The sequence below is a fragment of the Triticum aestivum genome, chromosome 1B, assembly GCF_018294505.1.
Source record: "Triticum aestivum cultivar Chinese Spring chromosome 1B, IWGSC CS RefSeq v2.1, whole genome shotgun sequence".
Lineage (NCBI taxonomy): Eukaryota > Viridiplantae > Streptophyta > Magnoliopsida > Poales > Poaceae > Triticum > Triticum aestivum.
The window spans coordinates 293,667,660-293,677,588 of NC_057795.1; positions in this window are offsets into that span (position 1 = coordinate 293,667,660).

Sequence of the window (9,929 nt, forward strand, 5' to 3'; positions counted from 1 at the left end):
CAACAACATGCACCCATGCATATGAGCATATCACATGAAATAACAAGTCCTTCGAAATGCGGTGGTGTTATAAATGCATCAACGATCACACCAAAAATATTATGCCGGGATTCAGAATGCTTGCCTTCAATGTGTGGAAAGGCAGGGTGCTCTCCAAACTTTTTGAAAGTTTGTCTTCTCTCTCCCAAAATCCTAATTGAAAATATATTTGAATTAACACACATTTCAAAAACAGAACAAAAAAGTTGTTTGAAATTTTTTCAAATAAATCTTAAAATATACTAGACCAAATTTGAGGAAGGTAGGAAAAAGAATCAACTCATTTGTACTTATATTTAAAAAGTTATAGCCAGTCAAAGATTTGGTCAAATCTGTTATTTAAAATAAAACAGTAAAGAAAACGGTTCAGATAGAAATACGCCTTCGGTATAGAGGAGGCGTACTTGAGGCTTTACGCCTCCACTTAACCACGCGGACGGCGCGGGGTGTCACTGACAGTGGGCCTGCCTGGCCCACTGGTCAGGTTTGACCAGTCACCGCGCGTCGTCTCCCTCCTTTGCCCGAGCGGAGCGGGGCTCCGGCGATCGTCGCCGGCGTTTGGCTGCTCCTCGCGGGCCCCCGAGGGTGGGGATGGATCCGCAAGGTTGAGGCGGTCCTCCCAGTAGTCGATGGGTCGGCGGGGACGGGGTGAGCTGCCGGCGGCGAGCTCCTCGGCGGAGGAAAGCTTCGGTGGCAAAGTGATTTGGTGGCGGCGATGGCTCCCGATCAAAATTAATTAGGGGGTTGGGTTCACAGGAGGATGAGGAAGTTCCTGGCGAAGAGAACGGAGAGGGAGAGGTGCTGGAGGTGCCGGATTGGCCGGGGCGGTGGCGGCGGCAGGAGTCGCCGGAGATGAGGAAGGAGGCCTCCCCGGGTCGAATGCGAGGCAGGGGAGTTCCATGGGGGTAGCATGAGGTCGCGTGCGTGCTCAGAGGGGCTCGGGGTGTCCATTTATAACATGCCAAGGTCGGTTCCGCGGCGGTGGATAAGGGCGGCCGGCGAACCGACATTCTGTAGCTGCAGGGGAACGTGGCGTCGACGAGAGCTAGGCGACACACTCGCGGATGAGCACGCGCTGTTCCAGGGGCCAGGTGGCGAGCGGGCGAGGCTTGGGCGGCGCTGAACGGCGCAGGGCTGTCGGGCGGCGGCGGCGGCTAGCTCTTGGCCTGCCGGGCGCGGCGGGGGCTGTTTGGCGCGTTGCAGCGAGGAGGGGAGCGTGTGGCGTGGTGCTGCAGAGCGGGCCAAAGCCGTGGGGGCCAGCGTGTCGGCTCCGCCGCGTGGCTGCAATACGCGCGCTCTGGGCGCGTCCAGTGCACGCACACCAGATGTTCGACACAATGCCGAGGCATGCTACAGGTCGCAGGTGAGGATGGGATTTACCAGATCGAGGTTAGGGGCAACGGGGTGTCTAGTGGACATGCTGGTTTGATCAGAGGTGCAAGTTCACAGTGCAAAGACAAAAACATGTCAAAACTGGCCATGCACACCAAGTGTTTGACAAAATGCCACATGCACTTAGGCAGGTCTTGGGGTGGCCAAAAACTCCAGATGGTGGTCTCTTTAGATGCAAGAGAGAGTGGTGAGGTTAGTTGGCCAAAAGGGGACACTTGCTAGTGCAAGTTTTGCAAAACTTCAATTCTGGACAGGAAATAAATGACATTATTTCATGAACCAAAAATGATCCAAATGGTGCATGCTCCTGGACTTAAGGGTTTAACATGGAGGACTACAAGTAGGAGAAATAATCAAGGGTTAAAGAGTAAGTAAAAACATGGTTGCTGTACAAACCAACAAGTTGGTCCAGAATGAAGATGAAGTTGATTCACTCAAATTTTTCAAAGAACATAAATAGGTTTTTGCACAAAGAGTAATAATAGGCTCCTACTGACCTCCCTTAATTTTGGTAGAAGTTTTAAAGGAATATTTAAATAGGTTGTAGTGCAAAATGCACTCTGAACCAGAGAAGAAAAAATGAGTGCAGGGCTCAAAATATTTCATGAATGAAATATATTTTTGCATAAAAGTGATTTAAAAACATCACATGACATCTCCAAATTTTTATGGAAATTTTAAGTGAATTTATCAAATGGTTGTAGTTCAAATATGGCCATTTAACCTTGAAAAGCTATTTTCAAGGAAAATAAAGATCAAGCAACTTAATTATCTAATTAGTTATACTGATACAAGGAAAGTTTTTCTTGAGAGGTTAAACAAGTCCAATAACATATTTGAAAAGTTTTCTTTTTGGGAAAAACTCAACATAACAGGGAAGGAAAAGGTTTAAAAAAACAAAGTGGAGCTCAAAAATTCAAAGTTTTAAATCCTGGCAGAATTTTACTTTAATAAAACAAGGCCAAATTCTTGGGGTGTCACAACACTATCCCCCTTAAGAAAAATCTCGTCCTCGAGATTTGTTAAAAACGGTGTTAAATTTTTTTTTTCGCAATAAAGATGTGGCTACAGTGAGAGGGCAATAAGTGGTGAAAAACCACAGTGTGAAAACTGGGGCTGCGTGGAAAAGTCTGCGGTTCGGGACAGAAACGCGAGATTTCTATGCTAGATATAAATTTAGAATAACTTCTAAATTTAGATATACGCTGGTTGTACCCGAGAGTACAGTGCTCTCTCTCGCCGACAGGTGGACCCGGGGTCCACTGTCAGTCCCCTCTTCTTCTCCCTCTGGCCCTTTCTTCCTCCTCTCTCCCGCGTGCTTCCTCCACCGGTGACGCCTAGTGTGTAGGGCATCTAGGCCGTACCGTGGTAGTGCGCGGCGTGCTAGCTGCCGGTGCAGCATGCACTCACCTCGCGGGCCAGCGTGCTGTCGGCACTGCTTGCGGATTCGGCTCCGAACATCGGCGGGCGGCGACGAGCGGCGTTGGTGGACTTCGCCCACCGTACACCGAGCTCGAGCTATAAAAACGGCCGGGGTGCCTCTCTCTTCTTCCTCACACCTGGCCTCACTTCTCCTCCTCCTTCTCCATTACTGCTTACAGAAGCTCGGTCGAGGTTCTAATGGCGGAGGCGATGCCGGACTGGTTTGTGATCCTGATATGCGGAGGGCTGGCGACGCTGTTGGGGCTCTCTGTGCTCCTGTGCACGATGATCTTCGACGAGTATCGCGATGCTGCGGCTCGGGTGCTGGTTCTCCGCGGTGATGGTGATCATGAGGAGTAGATGAAGTATGCCGGGTGCTAACTGTTGTTAGGGGGTGATTAGCTGGATGTAACACCGTTGCAAAGTTTTGCAAACAATGTATGTGTCCGTATGATTATGGTTGTGAGTCTGCTCGTGGTGCTGAGTGAAATTAAATAATCCACGTCGTGAGAAAGTGTAGATGTAGCAACTCAGGGAAAAGAAAATCTCACTCCAGGGTTTCGCGAGGGGAAAACAGTTACTTTAAAGGAGCGTAAACCACAACAAAACTACACACATGAGCAGAAGCCAAATAATTAACTTGCCGTACAAACTCAGGGTATCACGCATAAGTCACATACATAAATAAATGCTGCAAGGAACAAATACAATAGTGACGTCTAAAATGAGAATGGTAACTGGGCGGGGTCCTGATAAAATGTCTCTGGTAAAGGAATACATTCCTCTTCTATTGGAGGAAGTGGATTGACCAGTTGATGTATGCGTCTCTCCGGGTCGGGTCTCAGTGGTCTGCCGATGGCAATCTGAGGATTTGAATCCACGAGGCTCTAGAGATAATCCATCACACGCTGGTTCAAATGCTCTTGAGCAATGATGTACTGGATAAGGTTGGTCAGAACTGGGTCTCTCTCAATACGTCCACCGGGAAAAGATGTAACTTCTCCGGGTGCTGCACGACTCGGAAAGTAATAATATCCTCGTTCGCGGGCATAGGGTACTGCGGATCGGAGACGAGCAATCGCTTCTTTCGCAGCAGCCTCTATGGCCAAGTGTGGGGTTGGCATAGATTTCCCCACGAAGGAAACTTCTATTGGATCTTGGTTGGGGTCTACAGGAGGAATGTGTACTGCTGCCCAATATTCCGAGGTGGAGGGGTGATCCTTGATTTGAACAGCTCGTACTGGGGTGGCTGGGTAGAACCCATGGTACTGCGGGTAAAATCCCACAATATTTTGACAAAGCTACCTGGAGTTGCATCTGGGGTTCTCAGATGAATGCTGGGGTTCGGCATGACAGGAAGAAGTGCAAGTGTGGTGCACAAAGTGGGGGGTTGCTGGGTAAGGCCACAAGGTGGCCTTTATATAACAATGGAGCTGGATCATTTCTTTACCGTGGTGAAAGGTAATAAATTTGCCAGCTTGGCTCCAAAGGTCAGGTCAGTGTCAGAGATACACATATCTCATAAAGAGATGTGTTACTGTGGTTGTTGTCGGGCTGGTTTTGGTAGTTGTGCCCGGAAGAATATGCAGCTATGCGCTGACCAAACATGCAAGGCTATTATTAAAACAAAGGCACAAAGACAGGCTGCGTTAATATACGCGGTCGCATGATTACAAAGCGAGGATACATTGAAACTTGGTACTACTCATACGGCTCAGTCTACCTCGTTTATGTCTAAGCGGGCGTGCCTGGCGGATGTCGAGGTTTCTCCACGTGTCTCTCTGCCGGGATTAGTCGGAGATGGCGGAGGAACTGCAGGGTCGGGGTAGTGAGAATGACCATTGCGGGGATTGTTGGCCACAACCCCGTTGGAGTGTGCTCCCAATATGCTACGAAGCACTTCTGGGGTTATCGCAGCACCTTGGCCGATGGCTGGGGCAGATCTCGGGGTCTCGATCGGTTGTCCAAACAGCACGACAGGGTTGTTGGTGTTGGGCTCGTTTTCTTCTCTCGCCGGGGCTCGACGAACCAGCTCTCCACGAGCTGCTATTAGATCAATGGTGATCTGGTCGAATAGTGCCTCTAGTGCACTTACATAGCGCACTAGGTGCAACAATGCGGGGTCCGTCTCGTGGTCTCCATTGGCGACTTGGGGTGGTCTACCATACCCTTCTCGTCTGGGGTAGTAGTGGAACGAGCGATAGTTAACTCTGGGTGACAAGTGCCTGAGATGAACTATAGCCTCTCGAGCGGCTAGCTGGATGGCTTGTGGCTCAAAGGAAGTTGTTCTTCCGGTGAACCGGTAGGGGCGCTCGGGTGCTAGACCCCTATCGTAAATGTGCACAGTGGCCCAGAATTGGCGGTCTTCACCGCTCATGGGTCCTTGATACACAACATATTCTGGTGGCTCTTCTAACGCGTAGGCACGACGGGTGAGGTTTGCGAGGATGGTCACAAAACCTCCAAGGTTGGTTGCTGTGGTTTCGTTGTGCACTATAGGTCCAGGCATTGTGGCTCGGTTTGGGGTAGCGGCTGTGCTGTGCTGGTTTGGTGCTAGCGCACCCTTTTTATAGGAAAAAGGGGACGGAATCTTCCTTCGGACGCTTGTGAGAAAAGATTATTTAGGGGCCGGTCACTGGCGCATGAGTGACAGGTTAGGTTGATAGGTTGGGCACTGACTGCCAAAAGGTGTTGGGGTCACTGTGTGGCTATCTTGCACGAGAAGCTTGGCTGGGGTTTGGTTAAGGTCTGGTGGGTTGGTTTGCCTAAGTTTTTTGACCTGGCTAAGATAGGATTAGCCAATGGTCAGCCTGGCTCTGATACCAAGCCTGTCACGACCGGTTTTCTGGGTAATAAATTTCAAGAAAAGACTGTCGTTCTCATCAGCCCCAGGATTACTGTTAGCTGATGAGGCTCCAACTTGATACAGAAATTCCAAGCAAAATAACATAATGTGTAGTACAAGACCATTCTGGCCTGTGGGTACAACCAATGGTTTCTAGTGGTTGATGGCGGAAGCGGGTTGTGATACATCTGTGTCTATGGGACTCCATTCCCCACGGGAACAGCTGACCAGGTTAATTCCTATCTTCACGAGTCTGCTATCTCCATCGCTTAGGTTCCGGAGCTGTCATCACGTCGCTCCTCTCCGTGCAAGAAAAATCTGGCCAAGACAATAGCCAGGGACAAGCCAGTGAGTACTTTGAATGTACTCGCAAACATTATGAACACAGGTACAATATAACGATGATGTGCTGAAAATATTTTATGCTCATGACGTCAGTCGAAAATAGTAAATAAATTCCTGATGCCTGCCTGCGGTTATTTATAAAATTTCAATAACATCGTAGTATAATTTTTTTTTTGAAAACGAATAACCAGCAATGCCACAGTCGGGCTTCTTAGCGACACCACATAAATGGGCTTAAAAAGGAATGCCACAGTCGGGCGTCTGAGCGACACCACAAAAAGGGGCTTAAAAAGGAATGCCACAGTCGGGCGTCTGAGCGACACCACAAAAAGGGCTTTAAAAGAAATGCCACAGTCGGGCGTCTTAGCGACGCCACATAAAGGGCTTTAAAAGAAATGCCACGGTCGGGCGTCTGAGCGACGCCACATAAAGGGCTTTAAAAGAAATGCCACAGTCGGGCGTCTGAGCGACGCCACATAAAGGGCTTTAAAAGAAATGCCACAGTCGGGCGTCTGAGCGACGCCACATAAAGGGCTTTAAAAGAAATGCCACAGTCGGGCGTCTGAGCGACGCCACATAAAGGGCTTTAAAAGAAATGCCACAGTCGGGCGTCTGAGCGACGCCACATAAAGGGCTTTAAAAGAAACAATCATAATGAATATCCCGGAGGTAGAACCATCCCAGAGATATTCGGTAATAACAATAATATCACGGGTTAGTCAACAATAATAATAATCATAGTTCTCACAAATCACAAGTAGTAATTCCATTTCTGGTTAACAATTTCACCTCCGAAGACCGACACTAAGACCGACACTTGACCCATCCCAGACTGTAATCCTTAACCATGGACATGGCTATTCGAATAGGTTTATTCTCTGTAGAGGGTGTACTCTTTACCCACGAGTAACGGATTTCTTTAGTCCATCGGGACTAATTCCGTCTACGGTCTTTTTGTTGAAAACACACCTAACTTGCACACACCAGCTTATCACACACGTGTCTGGAATCACCCACGACACCTGTTAAGCAAACTCTAAGTGGGGAGGCTACAACCTCGCGTAGCATGGGATCAAATTTATATCGCGCGCTCTAAGGGGTAGCCTCCCCTCTCGGTCCCAACCGGAAACACCCATGCCCCCGGACCAGGTGGCCTGCCTACCAGCTACAACTGGTATCTTCCACCATGGCCTCTCTGTACGGTGTGTGCTAGCAAGAGGTTGACAACTTACTGAACCGTACTCTACTTGCTGTAGAGACGAGTGGTAGTACGAAACAAGTATGGGGGTTACTGGAACAAGAATCGATCTACGGTCGACTCAGGAGGTTCAAGTATTCCCTGCATGATTAGCATGACGAATATATTTCATCCAACAGAGTCACCTCTCATATCACCTTACCATGCCATTTCAGACATAACCGTCTCGACGGAGACCGGCGACAAACTCATGCCTACCCAAGGCAGAGGTTTTCCCGGGTTCCTGCCGGTATGCATGCAAGGCATATGAGGGTGATTATCATCACAAGTGTGTCCATTTCCAACATCATGGAAATCAACAACATGCACCCATGCATATGAGCATATCACATGAAATAACAAGTCCTTCGAAATGCGGTGGTGTTATAAATGCATCAACGATCACACCAAAAATATTATGCCGGGATTCAGAATGCTTGCCTTCAATGTGTGGAAAGGCAGGGTGCTCTCCAAACTTTTTGAAAGTTTATCTTCTCTCTCCCAAAATCCTAATTGAAAATATATTTGAATTAACACACATTTCAAAAACAGAACACAAAAGTTGTTTGAAAATTTTCAAATAAATCTTAAAATAAACTAGACCAAATTTGAGGAAGGTAGGAAAAAGAATCAACTCATTTGGACTTATATTTAAAAAGTTATAGCCAGTCAAAGATTTGGTCAAATCTGTTATTTAAAATAAAACAGTAAAGAAAACGGTTCAGATAGAAATACGCCTTCGGTATAGAGGAGGCGTACTTGAGGCTTTACGCCTCCACTTAACCACGCGGACGGCGCGGGGTGTCACTGACAGTGGGCCTGCCTGGCCCACTGGTCAGGTTTGACCAGTCACCGCGCGTCGTCTCCCTCCTTTGCCCGAGCGGAGCGGGGCTCCGGCGATCGTCACCGGCGTTTGGCTGCTCCTCGCGGGCCCCCGAGGGTGGGGATGGATCCGCAAGGTTGAGGCGGTCCTCCCGGTAGTCGATGGGTCGGCGGGGACGGGGTGAGCTGCCGGCGGCGAGCTCCTCGGTGGAGGAAAGCTTCGATGGCAAAGTGATTTGGTGGCGGCGATGGCTCCCGATCAAAATTAAGTAGGGGGTTGGGTTCACAGGAGGATGAGGAAGTTCCTGGCGAAGAGAACGGAGAGGGAGAGGTGCTGGAGGTGCCGGATTGGCCGGGGCGGTGCCGGCGGCAGGAGTTGCCAGAGATGAGGAAGGAGGCCTCCCCGGGTCGAATGCGAGGCAGGGGAGCTCCATGGGGGTAGCATGAGGTCGTGTGCGTGCTCAGAGGGGCTCGGGGTGTCCATTTATAGCATGCCAAGGTCGGTTCCGCGGCGGTGGATAAGGGCGGCCGGCGAACCGACGTTCTGTAGCTGCAGGGGAACGTGGCGTCGACGAGAGCTAGGCGACACACTCGCGGATGAGCACGCGCTGTTCCAGGGGCCAGGTGGCGAGCGGGCGAGGCTTGGGCGGCGCTGAACGGCGCAGGGCTGTCGGGCGGCGGCGGCGGCTAGCTCTTAGCCTGCCGGGCGCAGCGGGGGCTGTTTGGCGCGTTGCTGCGAGGAGGGGAGCGTGTGGCGTGGTGCTGCAGAGCGGGCCAAAGCCGTGGGGGCCAGTGTGTCGGCTCGGCCGCGTGGCTGCAATACGCGCGCTCTGGGCGCGTCCAGTGCACGCACACCAGATGTTCGACACAATGCCGAGGCATGCTACAGGTCGCAGGTGAGGATGGGATTTACCAGATCGAGGTTAGGGGCAACGGGGAGTCTAGTGGACATGCTGGTTTGATCAGAGGTGCAAGTTCACAGTGCAAAGACAAAAACATGTCAAAACTGGCCATGCACACCAGGTGTTTGACAAAATGCCACATGCACTTAGGCAGGTCTTGGGGTGGCCAAAAACTCCAGATGGTGGTCTCTTTAGATGCAAGAGAGAGTGGTGAGGTTAGTTGGCCAAAAGGGGAAACTTGCTAGTGCAAGTTTTGCAAAACTTCAATTCTGGACAGGAAATAAATGACATTATTTCATGAACCAAAAATGATCCAAATGGTGCATGCTCCTGGACTTAAGGGTTTAACATGGAGGACTACAAGTAGGAGAAATAATCAAGGGTTAAAGAGTAAGTAAAAACATGGTTGCTGTACAAACCAACAAGTTGGTCCAGAATGAAGATGAAGTTGATTCACTCAAATTTTTCAAAGAACGTAAATAGGTTTTTGCACAAAGAGTAATAATAGGCTCCTACTGACCTCCCTTAATTTTGGTAGAAGTTTTAAAGGAATATTTAAATAGGTTGTAGTGCAAAATGCACTCTGAACCAGAGAAGAAAAAATGAGTGCAGGGCTCAAAATATTTCATGAATGAAATATATTTTTGCATAAAAGTGATTTAAAAACATCACTTGACATCTCCAAGTTTTTATGGAAATTTCAAGTGAATTAATCAAATGGTTGTAGTTCAAATATGGCCATTTAACCTTGAAAAGCTATTTTCAAGGAAAATAAAGATCAAGCAACTTAATTATTTAATTAGTTATACTGATAAAAGGAAAGTTTTTCTTGAGAGGTTAAACAAGTCCAATAACATATTTGAAAAGTTTTCTTTTTGGGAAAAACTCAACATAACAGGGAAGGAAAAGGTTTAAAAAAAACAAG